Below are 20398 nucleotides of genomic sequence, written 5' to 3' on the forward strand. Positions count from 1 at the left end.
AAGAGTCAGTCTTCTTGTACTTAAGTCGGCATTGTGCCTTTTGTATTTAATTCGGATGCAATTTCTGTGTTCCATCGTCAATGAGAAGGTCAGAGGGATGCAGTAAACCTGAAGTGAAGCATCGGAATCTGTAACAAGCGTCACAGGAATGGTTCAAAACATAGACAGTAAGAAGAGTCAGTCTTCCTGCACTTAAGTCGGCATTTTGCATTTTGTATTTAATTCCGATGCAATTTCTGTGTTTCATCGTCAATAAGAAGGTCAGAGGGATACAGTAAACCTGAAGTGAAGCATCGGAATCTATAACTAATGTCACAGGAATGGTTCAAAGCATAGACATTAGGAAGAGTCAGTCTTCTTGTACATAAGTCGGCATTGTGCCTTTTCTATTTAATTCCGATGCAATATCTGTGTTTCATCGTCAATAAGATGGTCAGAGGGATACAGTAAACCTGAAGTGAAGCATCGGAATCTGTAACTAGCGTCACAGGAATGGTGCAAATCATAGACAGTAAGAAGAGTCAGTCTTCTTGTACTTAAGTCGGCATTGTGCCTTTTTTATTTAATTCCGATGCAATTTCTGTGTTCCATCGTCAATAAGATGGTCAGAGGGATACAGTAAACCTGAAGTATAGCATCGGAATCTCTAACTAGTGTCACAGGAGTGGTTCAAGCTATAGACAGTAGGAAGAGTCAGTCTTCTTGTACTTAAGTCGGCATTGTGCCTTTTCTATTTAACTCCGATGCAATTTCTGTGTTTCATCGTCAGTAAGACGTTCAGAGGGATACAGTAAACCTGAAGTGAAGCATCGGTATCTCTAACTAGTGTCACAGGAGTGGTTCAAGCTATAGACATTAGGAAGAGTCAGTCTTCTTGTACATAAGTCGGCATTGTGCCTTTTCTATTTAGTTCCGATGCAATATCTGTGTTTCATCGTCAATAAGATGGTCAGAGGGATACAGTAAACCTGAAGTGAAGCATCGGAATCTATAACTAGTGTCACAGGAATGGTTCAAAACATAGACAGTAAGATGGGTCAGTCTTCTTGTACTTAAGTCGGCACTGTGCCTTTTGTATTTAATACCGATGCAATTTCTATGTTTCATCGTCAATATCAAGGACCAAGTGATACAGTAAACCTGAAGCGATGCATCGGAATCTATAACTAGTGTCACAGGAATGGTTCAAAACATAGACAGTAAGGAGAGTCAGTCTTCTTGTACTTAAGTGGCACTGTGCCATTTGTATATAATTCCGATGCACTATCTGTGTTTCATCGTCAATAAGAAGGTCAGAGGGACACAGTAAACCTGAAGTGAAGCATCGGAATCTATAACTAGTGCCACAGGAATGGTTCAAAGCAGTCAGTAAGAAGAGTCAGTCTTCTAGTACTTAAGTCGGCATTGTGCATTTTGTATTTAATCCGATGCAATTTCTGTGTTTCATCGTCAATAAGAACGTCCAAGGGATACAGTAAACCTGAAGTGAAGCATCGGAATCTATAACTAGTGTCACAGGAATGGTTCAAAACATAGACAGTAGGAAGAGTCAGTCTTCATGTACTTAAGTCGGCATTGTGCCTTTTCTATTTAATTCCTATGCAATTTCCGTGTTTCATCGTCAATAAACAGGTCAGAGGGATACAATAAACCTGAAGTGAAGCATCGGATTCTGTAACGACCCTCACAGGAATGGTTCAAAACATAGACAGTAAGAAGAGTCAGTCTTCTTGTACTTAAGTCGGCATTGTGCGTTTTCTATTTTATTCCGATGCAATTTCTGTGTTTCATCGTCAACAAGAAGGTCCAAGGGATACAGTAAACCTGAAGTGAAGCATCTTAATCTATATCTAGTGTCACAGGAATGCTTCGAAACATAGACAGTGAGGATAGTCAGTCTTCTAGTACTTAAGTCGGCTTTGTGCCTTTTGTATTTAATTCCGATGCCATTTCTGTGTTGCATCGTCAATACGAAATTGCAAGTGATACAGTAAACCTGAAGTGAAGCATCGGAATCTATAACTAGTGTCACAGGAATGGTTCAAAACATAGACAGTAGGAAGAGTCAGTCTTCTTTTACTTAAGTCGGCATTGTGCCTTTTCTATTTAATTCCAATGCAATTTCTGTGTTTCATCGTCAATAAGAAGGTCAGAGGGATACAATAAACCTGAAGTGAAGCATCGGAATATGTAACGACCGTCACAGGAATGGTTCAAACATAGACAGTGAGAGGAGTCAGTCTTCTTGTACTTAAGTCGGCATTTTGCGTTTTCTATTTTATTCCGATGCAATTTCTGTGTTTCATCGTCATCAAGAAGGTCCAAGGGATGCAGTAAACCTGAAGTGAAGCATCGGAATCTATATCTAGTGTCACAGGAATGGTTCATAACATAGACAGTGAGGAGAGTCAGTCTTCTTGTACTTAAGTCGGCATTGTGCCATTTGAATTTAATTCCGATGCAATTTCTGTGCTTCATCGTCAATAAGAAGGTCAGAGGGATACAGTAAACCTGAAGTGAAGCATCGGAATCTATAACTAGTGTCACAGGAATGGTTCAAAACAGTCAGTAAGAAGAGTCAGTCTTCTAGTACTTAAGTCGGCATTGTGCCTTTTGTATTTAATTCCGATGCAATTTCTGTGTTTCATCGTCAATAAGAAGGTCAGTGGGATACAGTAAACCTGAAGTGTAGCATCGGAATCAATAACTAGTGTCACAGGAATGGTTCAAAACATAGACAGTAGGAAGTGTCAGTCTTCTTGTACATAAGTCGGCAGTGTGCCTTTTGTATTTAATTCCGATGCAATTTCTGTGTTTCATCGTCAATAAGAAGGTCCAAGGGATACAGCAAACCTGAAGTGAAGCATCGGAATCTATAACTAGTGTCACAGGAATGGTTCTAAGCATAGACAGTAAGAAAGGTCAGTCGTCTTGTACTTAAGTCGGCATTGTGCCATTTGAATTTAATTCCGATGCAATTTCTGTGCTTCATCGTCAATAAGAAGGTCAGAGGGATACAGTAAACCTGAAGTGAAGCATCGGAGTCTATAACTAGTGTCACAGGAACGGCTCAAAACAGTCAGTAAGAAGAGTCAGTCTTCTAGTACTTAAGTCGGCATTGTGCCTTTTGTATTTAATTCCGATGCCATTTCTGTGTTGCATCGTCAATACGAAGGTGCAAGGAATACAGTAAACCTGAAGTGAAGCATCGGAATCTATAACTAGTGTCACAGGAATGGTTCAAAACATAGACAGTAAGAAGAGTCAGTCTTCTTGTACTTAAGTCGGCATTGTTCCCTCTTCAATTAAATTCCGATGCTATTACTGTGTTTCATCGACAATAAGAAGGTCAGAGGGATACCGTAAACCTGAAGTGAAGCATCGGAATTTGTAACTAGTGTCACAGGCATGGTTTAAAACATACTCAGTAAGAAGAGTCAGTCTTCTTGTACTTACGTCGGCTTTGTGCCTTTTGTATTTAATTCCGATGCGATATCTGTGTTTCTCGTCAAGAAGAAGGTCCAAGGGAAACAGTATACCTGAAGAGAAGCATCGGAATCTGTAACTAGCGTCACAGGAATGTTTCAAAGCATAGACAGAAGAAGAGTCAGTCTTCTTGTACTTAAGTCGGCATTGAGGCTTTTCTATTTAATTCTGATGCAATATCTGTGTTTCATCGTCAATAAGAAGGTCAGAGGGATACAGTAAACCTGAAGTGAAGCATCGGAATCTATAACTAGTGTCACAGGAATGGTTCAAAACATAGTCAGAAAGAAGAGTCAGTCATCTTGTACTTAAGTCTGCATTGTGCCGTTTCTATTCAATTCCGACGCAATTTCTGTGTTTCATCGTCAATACGAAGGTCAGAGGGATACAGTAAACCTGAAGTGAAGCATCGGAATCTATAACTAGTGTCACAGGAATGGTTCAAATCATAGTCAGTAAGAAGATTCAGTCTTCTTGTACTTAAGTCGGCATTGTGCTTTTTCTATTTAATTCCGATGCAATTTCAGTGTTTCATCGTCAATAAGAACGTCCAAGGGATACAGTAAACCTGAAGTGAAGCATCGGAATCCATAACTGGTGTCACAGGAATGTTTCAAAACATAGACAGTAGGAAGAGTCAGTCTTCTTGTACTTAAGTCGGCATTGTGCCTTTTCTATTTAATTCCTATGCAATTTCTGTGTTTCATCGTCAATAAGAAGGTCAGAGGGATACAATAAACCTGAAGTTAAGCATCGGAATCTGTAACGACCGTCACAGGAATGGTTCAAAACGTGGTCAGTAAGAAGTGTCAGTCTTCTTGTACTTAAGTCGGCATTGTGCGTTTTCTAATTTATTCCGATGCAATTTCTGTGCTTCTTCGTCAACAAGAGGGTCCAAGGGATACAGTAAACCTGAAGTGAAGCAACGGAATCTATATCTAGTGTCATAGGAATGGTTCAAAACATAGACAGTGAGGAGGGTCAGTCTTCTTCTACTTAAGTCGGCATTGTGCCATTTGAATTTAATTCCGATGCAATTTCTGTGCTTCACGTCAATAAGAAAGTCAGAGGGATACAGTAAACCTGAAGTGAAGCATCGGAATCTGTAACTAGTGTCACAGGTATGGTTCAAAACAGTCAGTAAGAAGAGTCAGTCTTCTAGAACTTAAGTCGGCATTGTGCCTTTTGTATTTAATTCCGATGCAATTTCTGTGTTTCACCGTCAACAAGATGGTCAGAGGGATACAGTAAACCTGAAGTATAGCATCGGAATCAATAACTAGTGTCACAGGAATGGTTCAAAACATAGACAGTAGGAAGTGTCAGTCTTCTTGTACATAAGTCGGCATTGTGCCTTTTGTATTTAATTCCGATGCAATTTTTGTGTTTCATCGTCAATAAGAAGGTCAGAGCGATACAGTAAACCTGAAGTGAAGCATCGGAAGCTCTAACTAGTGTCACAGGAATGGTTCAAATTATCGTTAGTAAGAAGAGTCAGTCTTCTTGAACTTAAGTCGGCATTGTGCCATTTGTATTTAATTCCGATGCAATATCTGTGTTTCATCGTCAATAAGAAGGTCCAAGGGATACAGTAAACCTGATGTGAAGCATCGGAATCTGTAACTAGCGTCAAAGGAATGGTTCAAAGCATTGTCAGTAAGAAGAGTCAGTCTTCTTGTACTTAAGTCGGCACTGTGCCTTTTGTATTTAACTCCGATGCACTATCTGTGTTTCATCTTCAATTCGAAGGTCAGAGGGATACAGTAAACCTGAAGTGAAGCATCGGAACTTTTAACTAGTGTCACAGGAATGGTTCAAAACATAGTCAGAAAGAAGAGTCAGTCTTCTTGTACTTAAGTCGGCATTGTGCCTTTTCTATTTAATTCCGACGCAATTTCTGTGTTTCATCGTCAATAAGAAGGTCAGAGGGATACAGTAAACCTGAAGTGAAGCATCGGAATCTATAACTAGTGTCACAGGAATGGTTCAAACCATAGTCAGTAAGAAGAGTCAGTCATCTTGTACTTAAGTCGGCATTGTGCTTTTTCTATTTAATTTCGATGCAATTTCAGTGTTTCATCGTCAGTAAGAGCGTCCAAGAGATACAGTAAACCTGAAGTGAAGCATCGGAATCTATAACTAGTGTCACAGGAATGGTTCAAAACATAGACAGTAGGAAGAGTCAGTCTTCTTGTACTTAAGTCGGCATTGTGCCTTTTCTATTTAATTCCAATGCAATTTCTGTGTTTCATCGTCAATAAGAAGGTCAGAGGGATACAATAAACCTGAAGTGAAGCATCGGAATCTGTAACGACCGTCACAGGAATGGTTCAAAACATAGACAGTAAGAGGAGTCAGTCTTCTTGTACTTAAGTCGGCATTGTGCGTTTTCTACTTTATTCCGATGCAATTTCTGTCTTTCATCGTCATCAAGAATTTCCAAGGGATGCAATAAACCTGAAGTGAAGCATCGGAATCTATATCTAGTGTCACAGGAGTGGTTCATAACATAGACAGTGAGGAGAGTCAGTCTTCTTGTACTTAAGTCGGCATTGTGCCATTTGAATTTATTTCCGATGCAATATCTGTGCTTCATCATCAATAAGAAGGTCAGAGGGATACAGTAAACCTGAAGTGAAGCATCGGAATCTATAACTAGTGTCACAGAAATGGTTCAAAACAGTCAGTAAGAAGAGTCCGTCTTCTAGTACTTAAGTCGGCATTGTGCCTTTTGTATTTAATTCCGATGCAATTTCTGTGTTTCATCGTCAATAATATGGTCAGTGGGATACAGTAAACCTGAAGTGTAGCATCGGAATCAATAACTAGTGTCACAGGAATGGTTCAAAACATAGACAGTAGGAAGTGTCAGTCTTCTTGTACGTAAGTCGGCATTGTGCCTTTTGTATTTAATTCCGATGCAATTTCTGTGTTTCATCGTCAATAAGAAGGTCCAAGGGATACAGCAAACCTAAAGTGAAGCATCGGAATTTATAACTAGTGTCACAGGAATAATTCTAAGCACAGACAGTAAGAAAGGTCAGTCGTCTTGTACTTAAGTCGGCATTGTGCCTTTTGTATTTAATTCCGAAGCCCTTTATGTGTTTCATCGTCAATAAGAAGGTCCAAGGGAGACAGTAACCCTGAAATGAAGCATCGGAACCTATAACTAAGGTCACAGGAATGTTTCAAAGCATAGACAGTAGGAAGAGTCAGTCTACATGTACTTCAGTCGGCTTTGTGCCTTTTGTGTTTAATTCCGATGCAATTTCTGTGTTTCATCGTCAATAAGAACGTCCAAGGGATACAGTAAACTTGAAGTGAAGCATCGGAATCTATAACTAGTGTCACAGGAATGGTTCAAAACATAGACAGTAGGAAGAATCAGTCTTCTTGTACTTAAGTCGGCATTGTGCCTTTTCTATTTAATTCCAATGCAATTTCTGTGTTTCATCGTCAATAAGAATGTCAGAGGGATACAATAAACCTGAAGTGAAGCATCGGAATCTGTAACGACCGTCACAGGAATGGTTCAAAACATAGACAGTAAGAGGAATCAGTCTTCTTGTACTTAAGTCGGCATTGTGCGTTTTCTATTTTACTCCGATGCAATTTCTGTGTTTCATCGTCACCAAGAAGGTCCAAGGGATGCAGTAAACCTGAAGTGAAGCATCGGAATCTATATCTAGTGGCACAGGAATAATTCAAAACATAGTCAGTGAGGAGAGTCAGTCTTCTTGTACTTAAGTCGGCATTGTGCCATTTGAATTTAATTCCGATGCAATTTCTGTGTTTCATCGTCAATAACAAGGTCCAAGGGATACAGTAAACCTGATGTGAAGCATCGGAATCTGTAACTAGCGTCGCAGGAATGGTTCAAAGCATTGTCAGTATGAAGAGTCAGTCTTCTTGTACTTAAGTCGGCATTGTGCCTTTTCTATTTAATTCCGATGCAACTTCTGTGTTTCATCGTCAATAAGAAGGTCCAAGGGATACAGTAAATCTGAAGTGAAGCATCGAAATCTGTAACTAGTGTAACAGGAATGGTTCAAAACATAGACAGTAAGAAGAGTCAGTCTTCTTTTACTTAATTCGGCATTGTGCCTTTTGTATTTAATTCCGATCCTATTTCTGTGTTTCATCGTCAAAAAGAAGGTCAGAGGGATACAGTAATCCAGAAGTGAAGCATCGAAATCTATAACTAGTGTCACAGGAATGGTTCAAAACATAGACAGTAGGAAGAGTCAGTCTTCTTGTACTTAAGTTGGCATTGTGCCTTTTGTATTTAACTCCGATGCACTATCTGTGTTTCATCTTCAATTAGAAGGTCAGAGGGATACAGTAAACCTGAAGTGAAGCATCGGAATCTATAACTAGTGTCGCAGGAATGGTTCAAAACATAGACAGAAGGAAGTGTCAGTCTTCTTGTACATTAGTCGGCATTGTGCCTTTTGTATTTAATTCCGATGCAATTTCCGTGTTTCATCGTCAATAAGAAGGTCCAAGGGATACAGCAAACCTGAAGTGAAGCATCGGAATCTATTACTAGTGTCACAGGAATGGTTCTAAGCATAGACAGTAAGAAAGGTCAGTCTTCTTGCACTTAAGTCGGCATTGTGGCTTTTCTATTTAATTCCGATGCCCTTTATGTGTTTCATCGCCAATAAGAAGGTCCAAGTGTTACAGTAACCCTGAAATGAAGCATCGGAATCTATAACTAAGGTCACAGGAATGTTTCAAAACATAGACAGTAGAAGAGTCTGTCTACATGTACTTCAGTCGGCATTGTGCCTTTTGTATTTAATTCCGGTGCAATTTCTGTGTTTCATCGTCAATAAAAACGTCCAAGGTATACAGTAAACCTGAAGTGAAGCATCGGAATCTATAACTAGTGTCACAGGAATGGTTCAAAACATAGACAGTAGGAAGAGTCGTCCTCTTGTACTTAAGTTGGCATTGTGCCTTTTGTATTTAACTCCGATGCACTATCTGTGTTTCATCTTCAATTAGAAGGTCAGAGGGATACAGTAAACCTGAAGTGAAGCATCGGAATCTATAACTAGTGTCACAGGAATGTTTCAAAGCATAGACAGTCAGAAGAGTCAGTCTTCTTGTTCTTAAGTCGGCATTGAGGCTTTTCTATTTAATTCCGATGCAATTTCTGTGTTTCATCATCAATAAGAAGGTCAGAGGCATACAGTAAACCTGAAGTGAAGCATCGGAATCTATAACTAGTGTCACAGGAATGGTTCAAAACATAGTCAGAAAGAAGAGTCAGTCTTCTTGTACTTAAGTCGGCATTGTGCCTTTACTATTTAATTCCGACGCAATTACTGTGTTTCATCGTCAATAAGGTCAGAGGGATACAGTAAACCTGAAGTGAAGCATCGGAATCTATAACTAGTGTCACAGGAATGGTTCAAATCATAGTCAGTAAGAAGATTCAGTCTTCTTGTAATTAAGTCGGCATTGTGCTTTTTCTATTTAATTCCGATGCAATTTCAGTGTTTCATCGTCATAAAGAACGTCCAAGGGATACAGTAAACCTGAAGTGAAGCATCGGAATCTATAACTGGTGTCACAGGAATGGTTCAAAGCATAGACAGTAGGAAGAGTCAGTCTTCTTGTACTTAAGTCGGCATTGTGCCTTTTCTATTTAATTCCTATGCAATTTCTGTGTTTCATCGTCAATAAGAAGGTCAGAGGGATACAATAAACCTGAAGTGAAGCATCGGAATCTGTAACGACCGTCACAGAAATGGTTCAAAACATAGACAGTAAGAAGAGTCACTCTTCACGTACTTAAGTCGGCATTGTGCGTTTTCTATTTTATTCCGATGCACTTTCTGTGTTTTTTCGTCAACAAGAGGGTCCAAGGGATACAGTAAACCTGAAGTGAAGCATCGGAATCTATAACTGGTGTCACAGGAATGGTTCAAAACATAGACAGTAGGAAGAGTCAGTCTTCTTGTACTTAAGTCGGCATTGTGCCTTCTCTATTTAATTCCTATGCAATTTCTGCGTTTCATCGTCAATAAGAAGGTCAGAGGGATACAGTAAACCTGAAGTGAAGCATCGGAATCTATAACTAGTGTCACAGGAATGGTTCAAAACAGTCAGTAAGAAGAGTCAGTCTTCTTGTACTTAAGTCGGCATTGTGCCTTTTGTATTTAATTCCGATGCAATTTCTGTGTTTCATCGTCAATAAGAAGGTCAGAGGGATACAGTAAACCTGAAGTGTAGCATCGGAATCAATAACTAGTGTCACAGGAATGGTTCAAAACATAGACAGTAGGAAGTGTCAGTCTTCTTGTACATAAGTCGGCATTGTGCCTTTAGTATTTAATTCCGATGCAATTTCTGTGTTTCATCGTCAATAAGAAGGTCCAAGGGATACAGCAATCCTGAAGTGACGCATCGGAATCTATAACTAGTGTCACAGGAATGGTTCTAAGCATAGACAGTAAGAAAGGTCAGTCTTCTTGTACTTAAGTCGGCATTGTGCCATTTGTATTTAATTCCGACGCAATTTCTGTGTTTCATCGTCAATAAGAAGATCCAAGGGATACAGTAACCCTGAAATGAAGCATCGGAATCTATAACTAAGGTCACAGGAATGTTTCAAAACATAGACAGTAGGAAGAGACAGTCTACATGTACTTCAGTCGGCATTGTGCCTTTTGTATTTAATTCCGATGCAATTTCTGTGTTTCATCGTCAATAAGAACGTCCAAGGGATACAGTAAACCTGAAGTGAAGCATCGGAATCTATAACTAGTGTCACAGGAATGGTTCAAAACATAGACAGCAGGAAGAGTCAGTCTTCTTGTACTTAAGTCGGCATTGTGCCTTTTCTATTTAATTCCGATGCAATTTCTGTGTTTCATCGTGAATAAGAAGGTCAGAGGGATACAATAAACCTGAAGTGAAGCATCGGAATCTGTAACGACCGTCACAGGAATGGTTCAAAACTTAGACAGTAAGAAGAGTCAGTCTTCTTGTACTTAAGTCGGCATTGTGCCATTTGAATTAAATTCCGATGCAATTTCTGTGTTTCATCGTCAATAAGAAGGTCAGAGGGATACAGTAAACCTGAAGTGAAGCATCGGAATCTATATCTAGTGTCACAGGAACGGTTCAAAGCAGTAAGTAAGAAGAGTCAGTCTTCTAGTACTTAAGTCGGCATTGTGAATTTTGTATTTAATTGCGATGCAATTTCTGTTTTGCATCGTCAATACGATGGTGCAAGGGATACAGTAAACCTGAAGTGAAGCATCGGAATCTTTAACTAGTGTCACAGGAATGGTTCAAAACATAGTCAGAAAGAAGAGTCAGTCTTCTTGTACTTAAGTCGGCATTGTGCCTTTTCTATTTAATTCCGACGCAATTTTTGTGTTTCATCGTCAATAAGAAGGTCAGAGGGATACAGAAAACCTGAAGTGAAGCATCGGAATCTATAACTAGTGTCACAGGAATGGTTCAAATCATAGTCAGTAAGAAGAGTCAGTCTTCTTGTACTTAAGTCGGCATTGTGCTTTTTCTATTCAATTTCGATGCAATTTCAGTGTTTCATCGTCAAAAAGAAGGTCAGAGGGATACAATAAACCTGAATTGAAGCATCGGAATCTGTAACGACCGTCACAGGAATGGTTCAAAACATAGACAGTAAGAGGAGTCAGTCTTCTTGTACTTAAGTCGGCATTGTCGCGTTTTCTATTTTATTCCGATGCCCTTTATGTGTTTCATCGTCAATAAGAAGGTCTGTGGGATACAGTAAACCTGAAGTGAGGCATCGGAATCTATAACTAGTGTCACAGGAATGGTTCAAAACATAGTCAGATAGAAGAGTCAGTCTTCTTGTACTTAATTCGGCATTGTGCCATTTGAATTAAATTCCGATGCAATTTCTGTGTTTCATCGTCAATAAGAAGGTCAGAGGGATACAGTAAACCTGAAGTGAAGCATCGGAATCTATAACTAGTGTCACAGGAATGGTTCAAAACATAGACAGCAGGAAGAGTCAGTCTTCTTGTACTTAAGTCGGCATTGTGCCTTTTCTATTTAATTCCGATGCAATTTCTGTGTTTCATCGTGAATAAGAAGGTCAGAGGGATACAATAAACCTGAAGTGAAGCATCGGAATCTGTAACGACCGTCACAGGAATGGTTCAAAACATAGACAGTAAGAAGAGTCAGTCTTCTTGTACTTAAGTCGGCATTGTGCCATTTGAATTAAATTCCGATGCAATTTCTGTGTTTCATCGTCAATAAGAAGGTCAGAGGGATACAGTAAACCTGAAGTGAAGCATCGGAATCTATATCTAGTGTCACAGGAACGGTTCAAAGCAGTAAGTAAGAAGAGTCAGTCTTCTAGTACTTAAGTCGGCATTGTGAATTTTGTATTTAATTGCGATGCAATTTCTGTTTTGCATCGTCAATACGATGGTGCAAGGGATACAGTAAACCTGAAGTGAAGCATCGGAATCTTTAACTAGTGTCACAGGAATGGTTCAAAACATAGTCAGAAAGAAGAGTCAGTCTTCTTGTACTTAAGTCGGCATTGTGCCTTTTCTATTTAATTCCGACGCAATTTTTGTGTTTCATCGTCAATAAGAAGGTCAGAGGGATACAGAAAACCTGAAGTGAAGCATCGGAATCTATAACTAGTGTCACAGGAATGGTTCAAATCATAGTCAGTAAGAAGAGTCAGTCTTCTTGTACTTAAGTCGGCATTGTGCTTTTTCTATTCAATTTCGATGCAATTTCAGTGTTTCATCGTCAAAAAGAAGGTCAGAGGGATACAATAAACCTGAATTGAAGCATCGGAATCTGTAACGACCGTCACAGGAATGGTTCAAAACATAGACAGTAAGAGGAGTCAGTCTTCTTGTACTTAAGTCGGCATTGTCGCGTTTTCTATTTTATTCCGATGCCCTTTATGTGTTTCATCGTCAATAAGAAGGTCTGTGGGATACAGTAAACCTGAAGTGAGGCATCGGAATCTATAACTAGTGTCACAGGAATGGTTCAAAACATAGTCAGATAGAAGAGTCAGTCTTCTTGTACTTAATTCGGCATTGTGCCTTTTGTATTTAATTCCGATCCAATTTCTGTGTTTCATCGTCATCAAGAAGGTCCAAGGGATGCAGTAAACCAGAAGTAAAGCATCGGAATCTACATCTAGTGTCACAGGAATGGTTCAAAACATAGACAGTGAGGAGGGTCAGTCTTCTTGTACTTAAGTCGGCAATGTGCCATTTGAATTTAATTCCGATGCAATTTCTGTGCTTCATCGCCAATAAGAAGGTCAGAGGGATACAGTAAACCTGAAGTGAGGCATCGGAATCCATAACTAGTGTCACAGGAATGGTTCAAAACAGTCAGTAAGAAGAGTCAGTCTTCTAGTACTTAAGTCGGCATTGTGCCTTTTGTATTTAATTCCGATGCAATTTCTGTGTTTCATCGTCAATAAGAAGGTCTGTGGGATACAGTAAACCTGAAGTGTAGCATCGGAATCAATAACTAGTGTCACAGTAATGGTTCAAAACATAGACAGTAGGAACTGTCAGTCTTCTTGTACATAAGTCGGCATTGTGCCTTTTGTATTTAATTCCGATGCAATTTCTGTGTTTCATCGTCAATAAGAAGGTCCAAGGGATACAGCAAACCTGAAGTGAAGCATCGAAATCTATAACTAGTGTCACAGGAATGGTTCTAAGCATAGACAGTAAGAAAGGTCCGTCTTCTTGTACTTAAGTCGGCATTGTGCCTTTTCTATTTAATTCCGATGCCCTTTATGTATTTCATCGTCAATAAGAAGGTCTGTGGGATACAGTAAACCTGAAGTGAAGCATCGATATCTATAACTAGTGCCACAGGAATGGTTCTAAGCATAGACAGTAAGAAAGGTCAGTCTTCTTGTACTTAAGTCGGCACTGAGCCTTTTCTATTTAATTCCTATGCAATTTCTGTGTTTCATCGTCAATAAGAAGGTCAGAGGGATACAATAAACCTGAAGTGAAGTATCGGAATCTGTAAAGACCGTCACAGGAATGGTTCAAAACATAGACAGTAAGAAGAGTCAGTCTTCTTGTACTTAAGTCGGCATTGTGCGTTATCTATTTTATTCCGATGCAATTTCAGTGTTTCATCGTCAGCAAGAAGGTCCAAGGGATACAGTAAACCTGAAGTGAAGCATCGGAATCTATATCTAGTGTCACAGGAATGGTTCAAAACATAGACAGTGAGGATAGTCAGTCTTCTTGTACTTAAGTCGGCATTGTGCCCTTTTCAATTAAATTGCGATGCTATCACTGTGTTTCATGGTCAATAAGAAGGTCAGTGGGATACCGTAAGCCTGAAGTGAAGCATCGGAATCTATAACTAGTGTCACAGGAATGGTTCAAAACATAGTCAGAAAGAAGAGTCAATCTTCTTGTACTTAAGTCGGCATTGTGCATTTTCTGTTTAATTCCGACGCAATTACTGTGTTTCATCGTCAATAAGAAGGTCAGAGGGATACAGTAAACCTGAAGTGAAGCATCGGAATCTATAACTAGTGTCACAGGAATGGTTCAAATCATAGTCAGTAAGAAGAGTCAGTCTTCTTGTAATTAAGTCGGCAATGTGCTTTTTCTATTTAATTCCGATGCAATTTCAGTGTTTCATCGCCAATAAGAACGTCCAAGGGATACAGTAAATCTGAAGTGAAGCATCGGAATCTATAACTGGTGTCACAGGAATGGTTCAAAACATAGACTGTAGGAAGAGTCAGTCTCCTTGTACTTAAGTCGGCATTGTGCCTCTTCTATTTAATTCCTATGCAATTTCTGCGTTTCATCGTCAATAAGAAGGTCAGAGGGATACAATAAACCTGAAGTGAAGCATCGGAATATGTAACGACCGTCACAGGAATGGTTCAAAACATAGACAGTAAGAAGAGTCAGTCTTCTCGTACTTAAGTCGGCATTGTGCGTTTTCTACTTTATTACGATGCAATTTCTGTGTTTCTTCGTCAACAAGAGGGTCCAAGGGATACAGTAAACCTGAAGTGAAGCATCGGAATCTATAACTGGTGTCACAGGAATGGTTCAAAACATAGACAGTAGGAAGAGTCAGTCTTCTTGTACTTAAGTCGGCATTGTGCCTTTTCTATTTAATTCCTATGCAATTTCTGCGTTTCATCGTCAATAAGAAGGTCAGAGGGATACAGTAAACCTGAAGTGAAGCATCGGAATCTATAACTAGTGTCACAGGAATGGTTCAAAACAGTCAGTAAGAAGAGTCAGTCTTCTAGTACTTAAGTCGGCATTGTGCCTTTTGTATTTAATTCCGATGCAATTTCTGTGTTTCATCGTCAATAAGAAGGTCAGAGGGATACAGTAAACCTGAAGTATAACATCGGAATCAATAACTAGTGTCACAGGAATGGTTCAAAACATAGACAGTAGGAACTGTCAGTCTTCTTGTACATAAGTCGGCATTGTGCCTTTTGTATTTAATTCCGATGCAATTTCTGTGTTTCATCGTCAATAAGAAGGTCCAAGGGATACAGCAAACCTGAAGTGAAGCATCGAAATCTATAACTAGTGCCACAGGAATGGTTCTATGCATAGACAGTAAGAAAGGTCAGTCTTCTTGTACTTAAGTCGGCACTGAGCCTTTTCTATTTAATTCCTATGCAATTTCTGTGTTTCATCGTCAATAAGAAGGTCAGAGGGATACAATAAACCTGAAGTGAAGTATCGGAATCTGTAAAGACCGTCACAGGAATGGTTCGAAACATAGACGGTAAGAAGAGTCAGTCTTCTTGTACTTAAGTCGGCATTGTGCGTTATCTATTTTATTCCGATGCAATTTCAGTGTTTCATCGTCAGCAAGAAGGTCCAAGGGATACAGTAAACCTGAAGTGAAGCATCGGAATCTATATCTAGTGTCACAGGAATGGTTCAAAACATAGACAGTGAGGATAGTCAGTCTTCTTGTACTTAAGTCGGCATTGTGCCCTTTTCAATTAAATTGCGATGCTATCACTGTGTTTCATGGTCAATAAGAAGGTCAGTGGGATACCGTAAGCCTGAAGTGAAGCATCGGAATCTATAACTAGTGTCACAGGAATGGTTCAAAACATAGTCAGAAAGAAGAGTCAGTCTTCTTGTACTTAAGTCGGCATTGTGCCTTTTCTATTTAATTCCGACGCAATTACTGTGTTTCATCGTCAATAAGAAGGTCAGAGGGATACAGTAAACCCGAAGTGAAGCATCGGAATCTATAACTAGTGTCACAGGAATGGTTCAAATCATAGTCAGTAAGAAGAGTCAGTCTTCTTGTAATTAAGTCGGCAATGTGCTTTTTCTATTTAATTCCGATGCAATTTCAGTGTTTCATCGCCAATAAGAACGTCCAAGGGATACAGTAAATCTGAAGTGAAGCATCGGAATCTATAACTGGTGTCACAGGAATGGTTCAAAACATAGACTGTAGGAAGAGTCAGTCTCCTTGTACTTAAGTCGGCATTGTGCCTTTTCTATTTAATTCCTATGCAATTTCTGCGTTTCATCGTCAATAAGAAGGTCAGAGGGATACAATAAACCTGAAGTGAAGCATCGGAATATGTAACGACCGTCACAGGAATGGTTCAAAACATAGACAGTAGGAAGAGTCAGTCTTCTCGTACTTAAGTCGGCATTGTGCGTTTTCTACTTTATTACGATGCAATTTCTGTGTTTCTTCGTCAACAAGAGGGTCCAAGGGATACAGTAAACCTGAAGTGAAGCATCGGAATCTATAACTGGTGTCACAGGAATGGTTCAAAACATAGACAGTAGGAAGAGTCAGTCTTCTTGTACTTAAGTCGGCATTGTGCCTTTTCTATTTAATTCCTATGCAATTTCTGCGTTTCATCGTCAATAAGAAGGTCAGAGGGATACAGTAAACCTGAAGTGAAGCATCGGAATCTATAACTAGTGTCACAGGAATGGTTCAAAACAGCCAGTAAGAAGAGTCAGTCTTCTAGTACTTAAGTCGGCATTGTGCCTTTTGTATTTAATTCCGATGCAATTTCTGTGTTTCATCGTCAATAAGAAGGTCAGAGGGATACAGTAAACCTGAAGTATAGCATCGGAATCAATAACTAGTGTCACAGGAATGGTTCAAAACATAGTCAGTAGGAAGTGTCAGTCTTCTTGTACATAAGTCGGCATTGTGCCTTTTGTATTTAATTCCGATGCAATTTCTCAGTTTCATCGTCAATAAGAAGGTCCAAGGGATACAGCAATCCTGAAGTGAAGCATCGGAATCTATAACTAGTGTCACAGGAATGGTTCTAAGCATAGACAGTAAGAAAGGTCAGTCTTCTTGTACTTAAGTCGGCATTGTGCCTTTTGTATTTAATTCCGATGCAATTTCTGTGTTTCATCGTCAAGAAGAAGGTCCATGGGAAACAGTAAACCTGAAGAGAAGCATCGGAATCTGTAACTAGCGTCACAGAAATGTTTCAAAACATAGACAGTAAGAAGAGTCAGTCTTCTTGTACTTAAGTCGGCATTGGGGCTTTTCTATTTAATTCCGATGCAATTTCTGTGTTTCATCGTCTATAAGAAGGTCAGAGGGATACAATAAACCTGATGTGAAGGATCGGAATCTGTAACGACTGTCACTGGAATGGTTCAAAACATAGACAGTAAGAGGAGTCAGTCTTCTTGTACTTAAGTCGGCATTGTGCGTTTTCTATTTTATTCCGATGCAATTCCTGTGTTTCATCGACATCAAGAACGTCCAAGGGATGCAGTAAACCTGAAGTGAAGCATCGGAATCTATATCTAGTGTCACAGGAATGGTTCAAAACATAGACAGTGAGGAGAGTCAGTCTTCTTGTACTTAAGTCGGCATTGTGCCATTTGTATTTAATTCCGATGCAATTTCTGTGCCTTATCGTCAATAACAAGTTCAGAGGGATACAGTAAACCTGAAGTGAACCATCGGAATCAATAACTAGTGTCACAGGAATGGTTCAAAACAGTCAGTAAGAAGAGTCAGTCTTCTAGTACTTAAGTCGGCATTGTGCCTTTTGTTTTTAATTCCGATGCAATTTCTGTGTTTCATCGTCAATCAGAAGGTCAGTGGGATAAAGTAAACCTGAAGTGTAGCATCGGAATCAATAACTAGTGTCACAGGAATGGTTCAAAACATAGACAGTAGGAAGTGTCAGTCTTCTTGTACATAAGTCAGCATTGTGCCTTTTACATTTAATTCCGATACAATTTCTGTGTTTCATCGTCAATAAGAAGGTCCAAGGGATACAGCAAACCTGAAGTGAAGCATCGGAATCTATAACTAGTGTCACAGGAATGGTTCTAAGCATAGACAGTAAGAAAGGTCAGTCTTCTTGTACTTAAGTCGGCATTGTGCCCTTTGTATTTAATTCCGATGCAATTTCTGTGTTTCATCGTCAATAAGAAGGTCAAAGGGATACAGTAAACCTGAAATGAAACATCGGAATCTATAACTATCATCACAGGAATGGTTCAAAGCATAGTCAGTTTGAAGAGTCAGTCTTCTTGTACTTAAGTCGGCATTGTGCCTTTTGTATTTAATTCAGATGCAATATCTGTGTTTCATCGTTAATAAGAAGGTCAGGGAGATACAGTAAACCTGAAGTGAAGCATCGGAATCTATAACTAGTGTCACAGTAATAGTTCAAATCATAGACAGTATGAAGAGTCAGTCTTCTTGTACTTAAGTCGGCATTGTGCCTTTTCTATTTCATTCCTATGCAGTTTCTGTGTTTCATCGACAATAAGAAGGACAGAGGGATACAATAAACCTGAAGTGAAGCAACGGAATCTGTAACGACCGTCACAAGAATGGTTCAAAACATAGACAGTAAGAAGTGTCAGTCTTCTTGTACTTAAGTCGGCATTTTGCGTTTTCTATTTTATTCCGATGCAATATCTGTGTTTCTTCGTCAACAAGAGGGTCCAAGGGATACAGTAAACCTGAAGTATAGCATCGGAATCAATAACTAGTGTCACAGGAATGGTTCAAAACATAGACAGTAGGAAGTGTCAGTCTTCTTGTACATGAGTCGGCATTGTGCCTTTTAAATTTAATTCCGATACAATTTCTGTGTTTCATCGTCAATAAGAAGGTCCAAGGGATACAGCAAACCTGAAGTGAAGCATCGGAATCTATAACTAGTGTCACAGGAATGGTTCTAAGCATAGACAGTAAGAAAGGTCAGTCTTCTTGTACTTAAGTCGGCATTGTCCCTTTTGTATTTAATTCCGATGCAATTTCTGTGTTTCATCGTCAATAAGAAGGTCCAAGGGATGCAGTAAACCTGAAATGAAGCATCGGAATCTATAACTAGTGTCACAGGAATGTTTCAAAACATAGACAGTGGGAAGAGTTAGTCTACATGTACTTAAGTCGGCATTGTGCATTTTGTTTTTAACTCCGATGCAATTTCTGTGTTTCATCGTCAATAAGAAAGTCAGAAGTATACAGTATACCTGAAGTGAGGCATCGTATTCAATAACTAGTGTCACAGAAATGGTTCAAAACACAGTCAGTAACAAGAGTCAGTCTTCTTGTAGTTAAGTCGGCATTCTGCCTTTTGTATTTAATTCCGATGCAGTTTCTGTGTTTCATCATCAATAAGAAGGTCCAAGGGATACAGTAAACCTGAATATAAGCATCGGAATCTATAACTAGTGTCACAGGAATGGTTCAAAACATAGTCAGTAAGAAGAGTCAGACTTCTTGTACTTAAGTCGGCATTATGCCCTTTTCAATTTAATTCCGACGCAATTACTGTGTTTCATCGTCAATAAGAAGGTCAGAGGGATACAGTAAACCTGAAGTGAAGCATCGGAGTCTATAACTAGTGTCACAGGAATGGTTCAAAACATAGTCAGTAAGAAGAGTCAGTCTTCTAGTACTTACGTCAGCATTGTGCCTTTTGTATTTAATTCCGATGCAATATCTGTGCTTCATCGTCAATAAGAAGGTCCAAGTGATACAGTAAACCTGAAGTGAAGCATCGGAATCTATAACTAGTGTCACAGGAATGGTTCAAAACATAGTCAGTAAGAAGAGTCAGTCTTCTTGTAGTTAAGTCGGCATTGTGCCTTTTGTATTTAATTCCGATGCAATTTCTGTGTTTCATCATCAATAAGGAGGTCCAAGGGATACAGTAAACCTGAAGTGAAGCATCGGAATCTATAACTAGTGTCACAGGAATGGTTCAAAACATAGACAGTAAGAAAAGTCAGACTTCTTGTACCTAAGTCGGCATTATGCCCTTTTCAATTTATTTCCGACGCAATTACTGTGTTTCATCGTCAATAAGAAGGTCAGAGGGATACAGTAAACCTGAAGTGAACCATCTGAAGCTCTAACTAGTGTCACAGGAATGGTTCAAAACATCGTTAGTAAGAAGAGTCAGTCTTCTTGTACTTAAGTCGGCATTGTGCCTTTTGTATTTAATTCCGATGCAATATCTGTGTTTCATCGTCAATAGGAAGGTCCAAGGGATACAGTAAACCTGATATGAAGCATCGGAATCTGTAACTAGCGTCGCAGGAATGGTTCAAAACATTGTCAGTAAGAAGAGTCAGTCTTCTTGTACTTAAGTGGGCATTGTGCCTTTTGTATTTAATTGCGATGCAATTTCTGTGTTTCATCGTCACTAAGAAGGTCCAAGGGATACAGTTAACCTGAAGTGAAGCATCGGAATCTATAACTAGTGTCACAGGAATGGTTCAAATCATAGACAGTAAGAAGGGTCAGTCTTCTTATTCTTAAGTCGGCATTGTGCCTTTTCTATTTAATTCCGATCCAATTTCTGTGATTCATCGTCAATATGAAGGTCAGATGGATACATTAAACCTGAAGTGAAGCATCGGAATCT

This window comes from Schistocerca americana, unplaced genomic scaffold (genome assembly GCF_021461395.2).
Source record: "Schistocerca americana isolate TAMUIC-IGC-003095 unplaced genomic scaffold, iqSchAmer2.1 HiC_scaffold_22, whole genome shotgun sequence".
NCBI lineage: Eukaryota > Metazoa > Arthropoda > Insecta > Orthoptera > Acrididae > Schistocerca > Schistocerca americana.